The following is a 15,806-nucleotide window of genomic DNA, read 5'->3' as shown; positions in this document are numbered from 1 at the left end:
AGCCCCATGTTGTATGTTCACCTTTGCTGTCCCAGCATAGTGATAACTAAGCACTAGCCACATGCAGCAATTGAGCTCTCATTGGAGGAGAAATGACTCAGAAAGCCAAGGAATAATGACAAGAACACAAAGAAAACCCCTGTGCCTACATCCCAGCGCTATCTGCAGCAAACTTCCTTTGATTCTTCGCATGACCCTAAGACACAATTCCAAGTTTTATGGAAACCATGCCTGATTTCTGCAATACTTGTCAATGCAAAAACAAAACTCTCACCATAAAGGGACTAAAATATGGTTTATTCTGAAGCCAAATGGGAATGACTATGACCTGGGAACATAGATTTAGGCCACCCCAAATTCCATGTTCCAACATAGAACTTTTATAGTAACAGAACAAAGTAATCATAATCAAGACACTTTGTAAATACATTGGCAGAAATATTGTACAGACGGGTTGAAACAAACTGGGAAAAGTTCTACCAAGGGCCTCAGATGCTATTGGATAGTATTCTTCACTTTTTGTTTGGTTGGAAAATTAATAATCTGAACATTCTAAATATTTACCCGAGGGTCAAAAAGCTGTCAGGACAGATGCAGAGGACAGAGTAAATACATGGCGAGCAAGGCAGCTAAAGACATCCCAAGATAACATGGCTCTGGACTTGCAATATTCTAAATTATCTGTAACCACTGAAGTTCTCATCAGTTGCTGAGCCTTCTAGGAGTTTCAGTTTGGAGGAAAAGCTTCCATCTGGGAACTTTCATTCACACACTCATTCCCTAGATCCTGCTACTTCAAAGATATTCAACCTGGTTTGCAGTCTTTCCATTCTCAGGGGCCAGATGTACAAGGTAGCACCCTGGAATCCCTCCCAACTTCCCTGTTGTCTTGGAAGGCTTTCCTGTAGACCACAGCCTTACCATGACTAACGGTGATAAAGGCAAGAAGCTAACGTCTCTGTTGGTGCCAAGGAGTAGAGCTTGTCGAAAGGGCGATTTGATCAACAGCTCTATGTGGGAGAACAAGAACAGAATGGGATCAAGCGCTAAGAATATCATTTCATTGAAAAGGAGTTGATGCACTTGGTACTTAGGAATCCAAGTCTGTGTCGCTAAGCTTTCATTTTCCTCTGCCTTGTACATCTGCCACCTACTTGCTTATATTGTTGGCATTTTTTCTTTCTTTTTCTTTCAAAGAAAAAGCCAGCTTACAACTGGGCTATGATGCAGAGGGGTTTAATTAATGTTTAAAAAGAAGTCTGAGTTTCTCTGATGAAAGGTGTTGGCTGCCACTCAGAATCTTTCAGCTTCTCTAGTGTTTGTTGAGGTTAAAAAGAGAGATAAAATTCAATTGATCTGAAGCACTGTTGATGGGTAAATTTTCACTTAATATGTTAAAGAAAATAGCACATTAACATCACTGAAGGAGTCAAGTGTATCTGTAGTATTGTTAAACCATTATCCAAAAACACCAGCAAAAGGTGGGGGGGGGGAGGCTATAAATCCCTGAAAAGTGGATATCAGATTCCAACCAACAAATAATTATGAGGGCAATTGTGGATTCCTGGGAGACAGCCAGCCAATAAAACCACCCGGAATCAGTACCTCGTGTTTTAGGTAGTTTGTGGGAAAGCTGAGTACAGCTTCTACTGGAATTTGCATTTGAAATCAACAGCTCTAAGGAACAGAATGTTGAAGTGGAGTCAAATGTGGGTGTGGCACATGTAAACACCCATATACTCATGTATACAAATTAGTATAACCATTTGATAGGCTGTGGGAGCTGTGGAAGCTCCGAGGGACTGGGAAAGGAGTGAATAACAATTCCTCCAGTCTGCAGGAAACTGGCAAAGGCGTCCTCAGGTCAGCCTCAGAATGGCAATGTCTTCTCTGGTCCAAGCGCAGGTGTGACGACTGGGTGCAAGAGCTCGCCACTGTATCCTCCTCTTCCTGGATGTGCAGAACTGGAAACTGCCTGGAGACACTTCCCACCCAGACTAGCTAGCTCCCCTCTTCTGCGTTATTGCTAATAAACTCGGGGTTCTGGGTTCTTGCAGTAGTTGGTGTGCCCCCCTCTCCCCGATTCAGAATTCAGGGACTGCAGCATTTCCCTGTCCATGTTTGCTGTTTGTTTACTGTCTCTACTTCCTTGGCTGTCACTGCCCTCAGTCAGGTTAAGGTGCCAAGCTGTGCAGGGCATCACTATAGACTTTAAATTATTTTGAGTGACATTTCCTTCCCTCTGATGATGACAAAAAGTCATAATTTCCAGGCTTACAGTGTCTCTGAGAGACACCAGAAGGACTTCCTCAAAGCATGCTTACCCTCAAAGGCACAGTCCCAACAGCTTTGGTGAGCTGGTCCCTAGACCCAGGTGGTGAGAGTTAAGGGACTAGATCATGCGATGAGAGATGGCAGATGCCCTGATACCCACGAGAAGGATGCAGATGTGGATGAGGCCTGCCGATGGTGAGTCATCTAATCCATAAGGAAGAACATCAAAATTTGCCATTTGCCTGCGTTCCATTTGGAGAACTGTCCTGGATTTGTGCCCCGTTGGGAAACCTTCTAGGCAAGGACACATTCTACCACATTGCCACCAACTGGCATGTGATATGGATGTTGGAGAGCATTGGCAGGAATTATTGAGCTTTTAGGACCAGTTAGCTATGGCTCTCAATCCTGCCGTTCAGAGCAGACTCTGAGTTTAAGTCTTACCTTTCTAGCCTACTGCTAGTTAAATAACTTTGAGCCACTTACTCATTGTTCTCAAGACTCAGTTTCATTGTCTGTAAAATGTGAGTTTTAACTGGACCTAACTCAAAGGATTGCTAAGAGAACAGATGAGACCACACAAGGAAAGCCCTTACCACAGGCATAAGCGAGCACAGTTAGAAGACTTGGCTGTCACGTTCTCCTCCTCCTCTTCTTTTATTTGTTTTTGAAACAGGGTCTTTTTGTACAGCCCAAGCCAGCCTTGAACTTACAGCGATCCTCCTAGTTCACATCCCACTTTTAAAATTAGGAAAATAAGTACCTGAGGGATTAAGTATAAAAGCTAAATATCAGCAGGATAGGAAGTTTAGTGAATGAAAAGAACTAATGCTGTACCAAGTTCATATGGAGTGCATCACACAATAAGGCTGTACCTAGTCCATATGGAGCGCAACACACACTAATGCTGTACCTAGTCCACACTAATACTGTACTAGTCCATATGGCACACATCACACCTGTCATTGTTATTTATCCTCAAAAGGTTTTGGGGCCAACAAGATGACTTAGTGATAAGAGTATCTGCAATCAAGGCTCATCACCTGAGTTTGACCCTCACAACCCACATGGTAGAGAGCAACTTCTGCAATTGTTCTTTGACCTATACTTGCACACACTCACACACAAACACATAATTCCTTTCTCAAATAAATGAACAACTGTGTTTATTTTAAGTTCTATGGGTGTTGAGAAGATGACTCAGTTGGTAAAGTGCCTGTTACAAAAGAGTAAATGATGTGGGATATCATCCTGTATATGTGTTGCTTTTATTGGTTGATTTTTTTTTTTTAAAAAGTGTCTTGGCCAATGGCTTAGCAGAGTACAGCCAGGAAGGAAATCGAGAGAGAGAGAGAGAGAGAGAGAGAGAGAGAGAGAGAATAGGCAGAGTCAATAAGGCGCCATGTAACTACCAAAGGAGAAAGATGTTGCTGAAACCTTTCTGGTAAGTCACAGCCTTGTGGCGATACACAGATTAATATAAATAGATTAATTTAAGATATAAGAGCTAGGTAGGACTACACCTAAGCTTTTGGCCAAGCAGTGTTGTAATTAATGTGATTATTATGATCTGGGTAGCCAGGAAACCAATGTGCAGTCTCTGTTTATAAATAAAGACCTGTGTTTAGCTTCTTAGCACCCAAATAAAAAGCCAGGTGTAGTGCCATGCTATCTGTTACTCAGAGCTGGGATGGAGTTAGAAGCAACTGTATCTAAGGAGCTCACAGCCCATTCAGTCTGGCCAAACAGCAAGCTCCATGTTCGGACAGACACTTTGTTTTAAAAATCAAATTGAAACTTTATTGAGGAAGATATCTGTGTTTTGGAATATTTAACTAAGCAAAGAAGTGTTACATTTGTTTATGTTGTGTACTATTACATTAACTATAAAGATGTGGTTCATTTCTTTATGCTGCATTTGTTTAATTATGTAAAGAGGTTTTGCAGTTGCTTCACCCTGCCTGCCTAAGGCACCTGATTGGTCTAATAAAAAACTGAATAACTAGGCAGAAGAGGGACACGCAGGACTGGCAGGCCGAGAGAATAAATAGGAAGAGGAATCTGAAGAAGGAAAAAGAATGAAAAAGAGAGAAGAGAAAAGAGAGGGGAGAAAGAGAGGCACTTGCCTGGGGCCAGACAGACAGACAGACAGACATGAGAAGCAGTGAAAGTAAGATATACAGAAGAAATAAAGATAAGAAGCCATAAGACAAAAAGTAGATAAAGAGAAACAGGTTATTTTAAGCTAAAAGAGCTAGCAAGAAATAAGAGCTAAGATAAAGCTGAGCATTCATAACTAATATTAATTCTCCATGTCATGAGTTGGGAATTGGTTGGTAGCCAAAAACAACCTATGAGGTATTATATTACTATGTTTTATAGACAAGGAAAGCTCAGAAGGATTTTGTACCATATATATATATTATACCATATATATTACACATATATATGTGTGTGTACGCACTCAATATATCCATCCTATATATACCATATTCACACAAACAAACAAACACAGTGTCACACAGCACATGCTAGAAATGTCATGTTCATTCTTCTCTATCACTCTGTCTCCATGTGAGAGGCCAGACTTATTTCCCGGGTTACACATGTCATATTGGTATAGGGGTCTTAGAACAAATGAGTATACTCCAGAGCTACCATTACGCGGGAGATTTAATTATATCACAGAGGAACCCACAGGACTTTCACATTCCAGCTGAGATCTCAATATTAAAATGCTTCTTTCCAGCAAAGGCAGGGAAATATGGCTCTTTTCACAGCCACAACGTAGCAGAGAATACTAATAGAGGAGAGAGATGCATGCAGGGCACCCAGGGCAGAGTTCTAAGCAGACAGAGTCGAAGTGTCATGTAAACAAACCCAGAGAGAGGCATTTCTTGGCAATTAGAAACAGGTATTTTGCAGAATGTGTTGGGGGAGTCAGTCACCATAGAAATCAACAGAAAAGAGCTGCATTTAAAGAGGAACATGAGAAATTTCAGGCACTGTGGTAGAGAAAAATTCCTACAATAGCAAGCAGGGTGCATGAGCATCCATCGCTCTGGCATAGGCTGCCCCTGGCAAAAACAGTGTGACATCCACAGTGAGGTGCACAGATCTGACACAGGGAAGCTCCAGCCCCACGGAAGCTATAATGAATCCTTTAATAACAGAGGGAACCCAGGTTTCCCACCCCCACATCCATCGTGTGTTCCTTGCAGTCCACATCATCCATGCTGAGGTTAAAGTTTATTGCATGGATTTTAAATGAGACCACTGAGTTTGAATCCCATCTTCACCAGTTGTCAGCAATGTGACCTTGGGAAAGATCCCTAATCTCTCTATGGGCTTCAGTTTCCTATATGTAAACTCTGTCAAAAACATATAGGCATAACATCTATTGGGTAAGTTAACTAAGCCCACGCCTGTATTAGTACTGTTCTCATGGATGCAGCTAAATACCCAACAGTAGTAATTTAGAGGTTTTTTTTGAATCATAGTTCAGAGGATCCAGTCCACCGTGGGAAGAAGGGTGGCTGAGGCTGGCTTCTGCAGTTGTGTGGTAACACAGCTTGTGATGTGGATTGTTAGCATCTTAAAGAATCAGAATACAGATAGTCCAGCTGGAACCAGCAGAGATCCCCTTCATAGCCCTGTCCCCGGCAACCTGGTTCTTCCATCCAGTCCAACGTCTACAGGCTCTACAACCCCTCCATCAGGGCCACCAGCTTGGCTGAGTATTTGCACATATGAACGTATAAAAAAAACCTTTCAAAACCAAACCATAGCAGCATTGGATGGAGCTGAAAATATTTGTGTATCGTGAGAGCTTGATGAATCTGAGTTTTATTGTGACCTCCCAGAGAGGTATGAGGTAGGGCAAACGTCCAACATCATTTCGTAGCTGAAGTATTTTTCATTCACTGTTGTGGTAGACACTTATTTATCTGGTCCTAGGTTAACCCACCCAGCTATCACATGTCTGTAACTGACTGGGTAAACCCAACCTGATAGTTTTTCTAAATATATTTTGTTTCATGAATATATTTTTTGCATGTATGTCTCTACATCATGTGTGTGCCTGGTGCCTGTGGAAACCATGAAAGGGTGTCGGGTTCCCTGGAACCAAAGTTACAGATGGTTGGGAGCCACCCTATAGTTGTTGAGTTGAGCCAAGGTCCTCAGCAATAGCAGTCAGTGCTCTTAACCACTGACTCTCACAGCCTGATCTTAGCCACCAAGATTCTAGCGCACAGACAAGGCGAGCAGAAAAGTGTTCCTAACCCCGAAAACTATTCTAAAAGACTTCTCTCTGATGTCTCCAGTGGAATCCACAATATGAGATAATGGTAGAGCATTTTCTGATGCCTCCAGCAATTTTAGGGACACAAAACCCAAAGCCAGAGTCAGCATTTTCTTCTGAGAAGTCAGTTGACTTAAAGGCCACCATGATGTCTCTATGGCACTCAATCCATGCCTGCAAACCTTCTGAAATTCTCCCTACAGAGATAAGCAGTGGCGTGCAATGTCTTAGAGGACAGAACTCTAATGATAGTCCCAAAAAAATACTTTTAAAAAGAATCATAGCCGGGCGGTGGTGGCGCACGCCTTTAATCCCAGCACTCGGGAGGCAGAGGCAGGCGGATCTCTGGGAGTTCGAGGCCAGCCTGGTCTACAAGAGCTAGTTCCAGGACAGGAACCAAAAGCTACGGAGAAACCCTGTCTTGAAAAATCAAAAAAAAAAAAAAAAAAAAAGAATCATAATTGATCCTAATAGGCAAAGTCCCAGAAAATAAGAGCAGAGGAAAGAAGGAAGAGGCAGACCTCCCATCCACATCGTCAGTCAGGATGCGGAGTGAGTTTCCCACAGGCAGCCCTCTGATGGGTAATTTTCACGGTCTGCATTAAGTAATAAGGCAGCCACAGGCAAAGAAAACCTCACTTCCAGAAATCTGCTCCTGCTACTGCAGTCTTAGTGAAGCAAGAATTCCAGGCGCAATGAAAACCCCGGGAAAATGTGGGTGGGGTTCAGGAACAGAACCAGTTTAAAATACCTCCGTCTTCACCTAGAGATGTCAAAATGGTCAAGAGACAAAAAGAGAGTTGGCACCTGGAGGTCCATGATAAATAAAACAAAATGTACCCTGTTAGGTAATAGATAACATACCAGCAGAAAGTGTGTTGTTCACAGCCTTCTCCATAAACTCAGGATGGAACCATCAGCCCAGAGGCAAAGTATCCACAATAAGGGCCAGTGAGCTGGCTCAGTGATGGGGGAGAGTCTTCTGTTTTGTGTTAATTTCATTGGTTAAATAAAGAGACTGCCTTGGCCCTTTAATAGGACAGAAAATTAGGTAGGCAGAGTAGACTAAACAGAATTCTGGGAGAAAGAAAGCCGAGTCAGGCAGTCGCCATGATTCTCCCACCTGACACAGATGCAGGTTAAGATCTTCCCTGGTAATCCACCTTGTGGTGCTACACACGTTATTAGAAATGGGTTAAAGCAAGATGTGAGAATTAGCCGGTAAGAGGCTAAAACTAATGGGCCAAGCAGTGTTTAAGAGAATACAGTTTCCTTGTAATTATTTCAGGTAAAGCTAGCTGGTGGCCGGGAGCTGAGCAGCTGTAAGCGGCCCGCCGCTCCAACTACAGCTCAGTGGTAAAAGCACTTGCCGACAAACCTGAGGACCAGAGTTCAGTCCCCAGGACCCATACGAGCAAGCAGTTGCCTGACCTCTGCACATACACAGTGTCACAGTCTCAACCCCAAACACATAAATATATGTAATTTCCAGAGATTTGTAACAAACATTCATGATACTAAATAACCTAGTGTCGCGTCTGCTTGCATTTCCATTCTAGAGAAGCAGCAATGTGCCTCCTGCTATGTTTGTATGCTTGTGCAGTTGCTTTGGTGATCTTGAGTGACACAGAGCAGCAATGCAACTGAACCAAATCAAATAGGAGGTATCCCCAGTCAAACCTCACTCCGAACTATTATCACACAGGTAGAGATAGCAGCGTGGCCAGCCAGCCAGTCACTCAGTCAGAGTGTCTGTAACTCAGCCGGACTATCTGAGTCCCTAGAGCAGATTTTGAAAGGTACCGTCTGGCTCCAGTGAAAACCCAATTTAAAATGGGTACCAGATGACCAGACTTGGAGCCACTCAACTTGTCCCAAATGCAGAGAACCTGATGGGCTCTAAGACTTGATTTTGACATGACTATCAACCATGCCGATTATTCCTGGCAGGAGGACATGGAGAAGGAAAATGTATGCAAGCCCTCCTTCGAATGTAAGGAAACATTCCATGAACTGAAAACCCTGGAACCCAATTATAAAAGCCGAATTGCTATTTTACTCACCGAGATAAAATAGCTATGGTCTCATCAGCCTTGCCCTTTGTAATTTACCTTATCTCATGGATTCTTCCAAATGGCGAACACATTTGTTCTATTTAGGGATTTGTTGGTCACAGGTAACAGAAACTCAATTTAGGCCAGGAAAACAGGGCAGAATGGGGCGAGGGGTTACTATAAGGTTATCATAGAGGTTCCCTGGGACTGTGCTTGCGACAGACAAAACTGCCATAGGAGTCCCTCACTGCTACTGCTCCTCCCTCCCTTGGGTCACATGCCCACCCTGCTCTGAGCATCCTCCATTTAAATATAGAGTCCTGTGATTGGGTACCAGAAGTACCCAGTTGTGAGGGACTAAAGTGAGGGGCAGATTGCTTGTTGGAAGGTACACGCTAACGGTCAACCCCAAACAATGTAGTATTACCCAAGTATAGTGTTATGATGTTCATTTGTCACGCAGGGAGACCGAGGAACAGTTCAAAGGCTGAATCATGCAGCTAGCAAGAGACTCTGAGCCTTCAGAGAGTTGGGAGTTGCGCTCAGCACGTTTAGCTTTGAGTCCTGAAGCTCACTTGCTGTTGGGTCGCTGGCACAGTATTTAATCCCAGTGCTTCAATTTCCTCACCATCAAAACAGGCCCGTGTCAAAGGTTTAATTTTAGGCTTAAATGGAATGAGATCATTTATTTGACTCATCGAGTTTAGTGCCTGGGATACAGCAGCACCCACAAAGCTAATAGTCTCTCTCTGACCTTAGAAAGCATGTCTTCGTCTGTGTCTCCGTTCCCGCTCGGAGTTACAATCTTCCGCAGTTCATCCCCGCGGGTCGGTGAGCAGCCACTCCCAGACTGTCAGCTCCTCAGGGACGGTGTCTCATTTCTTTTGCATCCTACCCCGGACTGACTGAGCACGTTGGAAATCTCTTCAGATTCCCGTGGAATTAAACTGGCTGAATGAGTTCACACGCCACTTCCCTTCCAGGCAAATCCCCTAGGATCACTCACCATTTTGGGGTTTCATTTGTATTGTCCCCTGGCTGCTTCTCTGGGGGCACCAACCTATTTTTTTTTCTTCCCTCGCTCTCCTTTCTCGTTCTCAGGCAGCTCCACCTGGAGGCCAGTGGCCTGAGTTTGCCAAAGAAGGCAAATTCATGCCAGCAGAAAATAGTGACCCATTCCAGAACAGCTTGAATTCCAGATGACTCCAAATGAACAGACGGAACTGGCACTCGTGAGTCTCGTATTTCTTTGGTGTGTTATGAGATTTCCTTGTTAGGGGTGGGAGACAATATGGAGATCAGAATATCATGCATCAGCTAGGAAAGCCGTGAGTGTGCTAACATTGGTCATCGCAGTCCTTCCAAAGTTCTATGCCTGCCTGTCAACCCGAGACACTCAGAATTCTCTTAGGCACACTGCTAACCCTGAAGGCAGATGCAGCACCCCAGGCTTTGATAATAGGAAAGGAAGCAGAAGAGAATTCATATTTGACAAATACTATCAGGTGTCTGCATTGACTGAGGCACTTTTCAAAGAGTGTCTCCCATTTCCTCAGCGACACTGCAAGGCTGCTAATGTTATTCCAGTTTTATAGGTGAAAATTACCGAAGTTAATTGACTCTGGCTACACAATTAGCAAGGCGATATGCTGGAAACCAACAAAGGGGCTGCTATTGACAATATACAGGTTTAGTCTTGCTTCCTCCGACTGCCGCTCTCCAGATGTCTCAATGTGCAGTTCCACCACCGTTGACTGAAAGAAAAGACTGAGGAGGAAGAAAGGTACGTCTTGGTTACAAACCAAGCCACTCCGTTGACCGTCACTGAAACAGGAACATTTAAAACACTGAAGGATCATTCTAGCATGCTTGAATTAACGGACACATGGATCAGATCAAGCCAGACTCTACCTTTGTATGGCCCTTGATGAGTTACTCAGACTTGGTAATTGTCCATTTCCACACTTGCTTAGAAAGACGGTTACCATATGCTGTCACTTCCTAATGTTGTTGTAAGATTAAATGCAATAGCTATGTAAAGTGCCCTTGCTTAGGAGTGTGCCTGACTCATAGTACTATGCATGCCATCATCAATGGTGGATGATTTTAGGAAAAGGGAACTCTTTATTAATTACTGGAATTGCTATAAGGATGGCCAGCAGATAGCCTCTCTCATAAAAGAGACAATTCCCACCAAAGGCTTCACAGATGCCCAGGGTCTAGACCACATCCTGTGGCCATGTTGGTGCTCGAGGTACCTGCTGCTGCCTGGGGCCATGGTGTCATCTGGGTCAAGGCCAACATGCCCAAGGTGGCCATGTTGACACCTGAGGGCCATGTCATCACCAGGCCCACACCAATCTGAGTGGCCCCTGTCCCCACCTGGGAGCTATGGTGTCATCTGGGCCAGGACTGCTACTGAGGGCCATGTCTGGGTTCATGGTTCTACTGCAGCCAGGGTCTGTTGATGTTGGGGCTCCCAATACCATTGGAAGCAATGCCAATGCCAGGGTACTGGGCCACCACCTGGGGCCATGTTGGTGTCCAAAGGCCATGCTGCCATTTGGGATCAAGGTGACACTCAAGTCTGGGCTGCTGATGAAGACCTTGTCTGGATCTGTGATCCTACCACAGCCAGGGTCTCTGTTGATGTCTGTGGCCCATGGTGGTCCATGATACTACCAAGAGCACATGAATACCCAGAGTCTGGGGCAAAACCTATGGCCATATTGGTGTCTGATGGTCATGCTCTCACCAGAGCCATGCCAATCTGAGTGGCCTGCCCAGTCACATGGGGCCATGGTGTTGTCTTGTCCTGGGCACTGCCATGGGCCATGCCTAGGTCCATGGCCCAACAGCAGTCAGGGTCTGGGCTGATGTCCACGGCTCCTCTTACCACAGGGGTCATAGGAACCATGTGTGTTGGAAGTCAAGGGCCATGCTGAGCCATCCTTGCCCCTCACTGGCCAGGGATAGTTGGTCCTTGGTATAGGAGGGTCTTCTGTCTATGTGTTTCTTTCATTGGTCAAATAAAGAAACTGCCTTGGCTTTTTGATAGGGCAGAATTTAAATAGGTGGAGTAGACTGAACAGAATGCTGGGAGAAAGAAAGCAGAGTCAGGTAGACGTCATGACTCTCCTCTCTGAGACATGCCGGTAAGCCACAGTCAAGTGGTAATACACATTAATGGAGATGGGTTAAACTAATATGTGAGAGTTAGCCAATAAGAGGCTAGAAATAATGGGCCAGGCAGTGTTTAAATGAATACAGCTTCCGTGTAATTATTTCCGGTAAAGCTAGCTGGGCGGCCGGGAGCCAGGTGAGATGAAAAGCAGCCTGGTGCTCCTTTTACAACAGGTCCTGCCCCTGGCTGGACACTGCAGCAGGAAAACTGCCCCCTGCCATGGGCGAGCTGGCCTCCTCCTGCCACAGTCAGGAGAGATGGCTCTGTCTATCATCACAGGCTTGGGTGAACTCGCCCTGCCTCTTGCCTGAGGGGGTCCTAGTGGTCTCAGCTACCACCCACACCCACATCCTGGTCCACCCTAGCATCTGCCAAGTCTGTGACTTGCTGAAGTGCCTGAAGGGAGTGGGTCCTACAGAATGATAGCAGTTGGATCTCCACGACTCAGACCAGGATATCTGAGGGATTTCTGTGAGGGTCCCATGATGATGGTGTGCTAGAGACCTTGAACCTCGAACCAATAATGCATTACAATAAACGTTTTGCAGGTGGGGCTGATTGGGCCAAAGGGTCTATTGAGTGGCACACTGCAGCTCCCAATGCCACTGGGATGAATGAAGAGGTATTGGAAAGATGGGGGAGTGAGGAGGGGTTTTTTTGTTTGCTTTGTTCTATTTTAAATTAACTTTGGGGGGTATGCTGCAAGGGGTGTAGGGCAGATATGGAGGGACTGGAAGGTGAGGGAGATTGGGGTGCATGATGTGAAATTTCCAAAGAGCCAATAAATAATTATGTAAAAGAGAAAGAGAGAGAGAGGTGGTTCGTTTACAAATAGCAGTTCTTTTGCATGTAGACAATAATGCAATGATATCTTTAAATACAGCTTGCTCTCCTAAGAATATAAGGACAGACTGCTTCCTACTGGTGCTAAACACTGCTCTCACCTGTTTATGATGCTTAGTTGCTTCGCAACCCCTTCTCTAGGCTTGAGCAGAGTCATAAAATTTCCATGAAGAACAGAAAAAGTATAGAATATCACAAATCTTAAAGAAACCATATTGAAGATTAAAGATAAAAATCCCTTCTGTGTAAAGATTCTCCTCGTGTTTTTCCTCTTCCACAGATTTGAATTTGTTTCCTGCCTCTCCTGAGAGGTGAAGGTCATCCACAGTAATGGACAGGAAGGCAAGAGGTTTCTCAGGAAGGTGAAGGTCATCCACAGTGATGGACAAGAAGGCAAGAGGCTTCCTAGGAAGTTGAAGGTCATACACAGTAATGGACAGGAGGCTTCTCAGGAATGAATGGGTCTCTCTGTTCATTCAGAATCTTGTACTTTCTCCTGCCTTCCTTTTGTCCCCTGTACTAGTTTAATAATCACAGGCAGGAAGACCTGACAGTGATAAACACCATATAGAAAGGAATAAAAACATTCGCTCTTCTGTTTTTCAGAGAGCAAGGGTCCAGTTCTTGTTTCAGTTACTCTGCAATTCAGAAGCCCACGATTCTCCTAATCCTGAAATCCCGCCAGCTATTGCCCAGGCCAGGATCAGAGTCCTCTATTTCTGTAGCCTTCCACCTTCCACATGGCCGTCCTGTACACCTCCCCCACAACTGTCTCCACATTAGGTCTTCTCACTGGCAATGGGTTTCCAATCAAGCTGGGGGCAGGCAGGTGCCTGATTTAATGGTTGACTCAGAACTCAGTCTTCTTTGTGCAACTGAACCTCAGGAGGCAGGCTACCTGGACGGCAATGGTGAGGATTCCAGAATTTCTCACTGTCTCCTACACAGACAAGTTCCTACCTTACTGCCTTCTCCATCTTTCTGTCCCTAACTCTTCTTTTTGTCCTCTTGAAAAGTCGGACTTGGATTAGGAGATCTACCTCCCAGTTGATCTCGGTTTCTAGGCTTGCTAGTTTTGAGCCTTGAATATTTCACTATTTCAAAGCTGTAGCTGTCTGTTTGCCCAAGGAAGTATATGTGCTTTTTAGGAATGCCAAAATCTGTTTGAGCTGTAAAAACATCTCAAGTCCCAGACAGGGACTTTCGATCCTGGTTAGAGTGTAGGTGGACATAGCCTGCTAACATATACTTTACAGCAAAAAAGAGAAGGAATATTGTAAACATCATGAGAGACACAAAAGACCTAAATCCAAATGAGAAGATCGAAAGCATCAACTAGTTGCTTTCCAGAGAACAGTTGCTTATTTGGGGTAGAGACCACAAATTAGATTCAGGCCAGATAGAGGGACTCAAATGAACAGATGAGGGGCCACAGAAAGATTTAGTCTAGGCACAGGGGTGGCATGAAGAACCAGAAAACAGAAGGGTGGAGAATCCAATGCTCTCTCCCCTGTGCTTGGTGTGGAGAAGGGCTTAACTAGGCTGAGCCAGAAAGACAGAATGATATCTTCCATAATCTGGAGTGCTTAAAAATGAAGCCCCACCAGAAATATGAGTTTGAAATATAAATGCAAAACTATTCTCCTTGAACCATGTACCAGATTGAGCCATGTGGAATAGAGCTTCCTTGCGCAGAAGCTTGAAACACCCAAAGTGTGGAACTTTGAGAGCCAAAGAGATGGGGTCCTGCTAGATTTCCCAGCAAAGACCCCAGAGTGACCTTGGTAAAAACCAGAGTTAGCCCAGGGGTACACTCAGACTAGCCCCAAACTTTAAACAGCCTCAGACCTAGCATGATCACTGCCTGTATGAACCCTGGAGAAAAGGGAAAAGCCTTGCTAATAAAATGAGATTTCCTTTGGACATTCTGGGCTTATTCGGTTGGTTGGTCTGTTTGGTTTGGTTTTCATACTCAATATCTGTAGCACGACTCATAATTATTAGCATGAAAGGAGATTGAAGGTGTGATTCATAATGAGTTTAAAAGCAGACAATAGAGCACTTGCTGGTTTTCCAGGAGGATCTCAGCCCAATTCCCAGCACCCACATGGAGGCCCACAACCATCTGTGACTCCAGTTCCAGGGGATCTGATGCCATCTTCTGGTGGCCATCACACACTTGATTCACAGACATAGATCCAGGCAAAACACTCATTCACATTAAAAGTCACTAAATAAGTTTTTAAAGTAATAAACAAAAATCAAACAAAGGATACTAAGGAAATAGCTCAGTGGGCATATGGGCTCACTGTTGAAATGAGAAGACATGGGTTCAAATCCCCAAAACACTCATTTGGCCCTTGGGCTTGGCTGTGCTCCTCCAACCTCAGTGTCATGGCTACAGACAGGTGGAGCCCAGGTACTCACTGGTAAGCCAGCCTAGCCATAATAGTGAGCATCTGGTTCAATAAGAGACCTTGTCTCAAAAACCAAGGTCAAGAATGGTAGAGGAAGACAGCTGATGTCATCCTCTGGCTTCTTTATACACATGCACACACAGTAAACCACAATCACATGTGTGCACATGCATACACACACAATAGAAACAGACATACTTATATCTCAAACACATGAATTAGAAAAACACTACTTAACATAATTAAGATTATCATTTTGAAGAAAAGGGGGGATTAAATATGGGTTAAAAGATTAAGAATTTCAAACAAGAAAGCAAGCGGATAAAAATCAAAACGGACTTGAAACACACAAAGCCTAACATCAAGGATTCATCGACTGAGCCTAAGGATTTGTGAAATGTTTAACTCAGAGGAAAGATAAAAACCAGTTTCACTGTGCTTTGAGACAGGATGTCACTGTGAAACCCAAACTGGTCTCTAATTCAGACTCTTTCTACTTCAGCACTTGGGAAAAAGAGGCGAGAAGATCAGGACTTGAGAGCTATCCTGAGTTAAATAGTGAGGTTGAGGCTCACTTGTATAGCCTGGGCTACCCAAGGCATTATTGAGAAAGGTAAGGGCAGTTGTGGGGAGGGAGGAAGAAAGAGAATAAATTTAACATGATCCATTTCTAGTCATTTCTAGATTATTTATGAGGCATCTATTTTGAGATTTATCTAGAAAGCAACAAG

The sequence above is a fragment of the Microtus oregoni genome, unplaced genomic scaffold (assembly GCF_018167655.1).
Source record: "Microtus oregoni isolate MIOR12 unplaced genomic scaffold, Mior012 000023F_ref0000262, whole genome shotgun sequence".
In the NCBI taxonomy this organism is placed as follows: Eukaryota; Metazoa; Chordata; class Mammalia; order Rodentia; family Cricetidae; genus Microtus; species Microtus oregoni.
Note: the sequence above shows the minus strand (reverse complement) of the source record.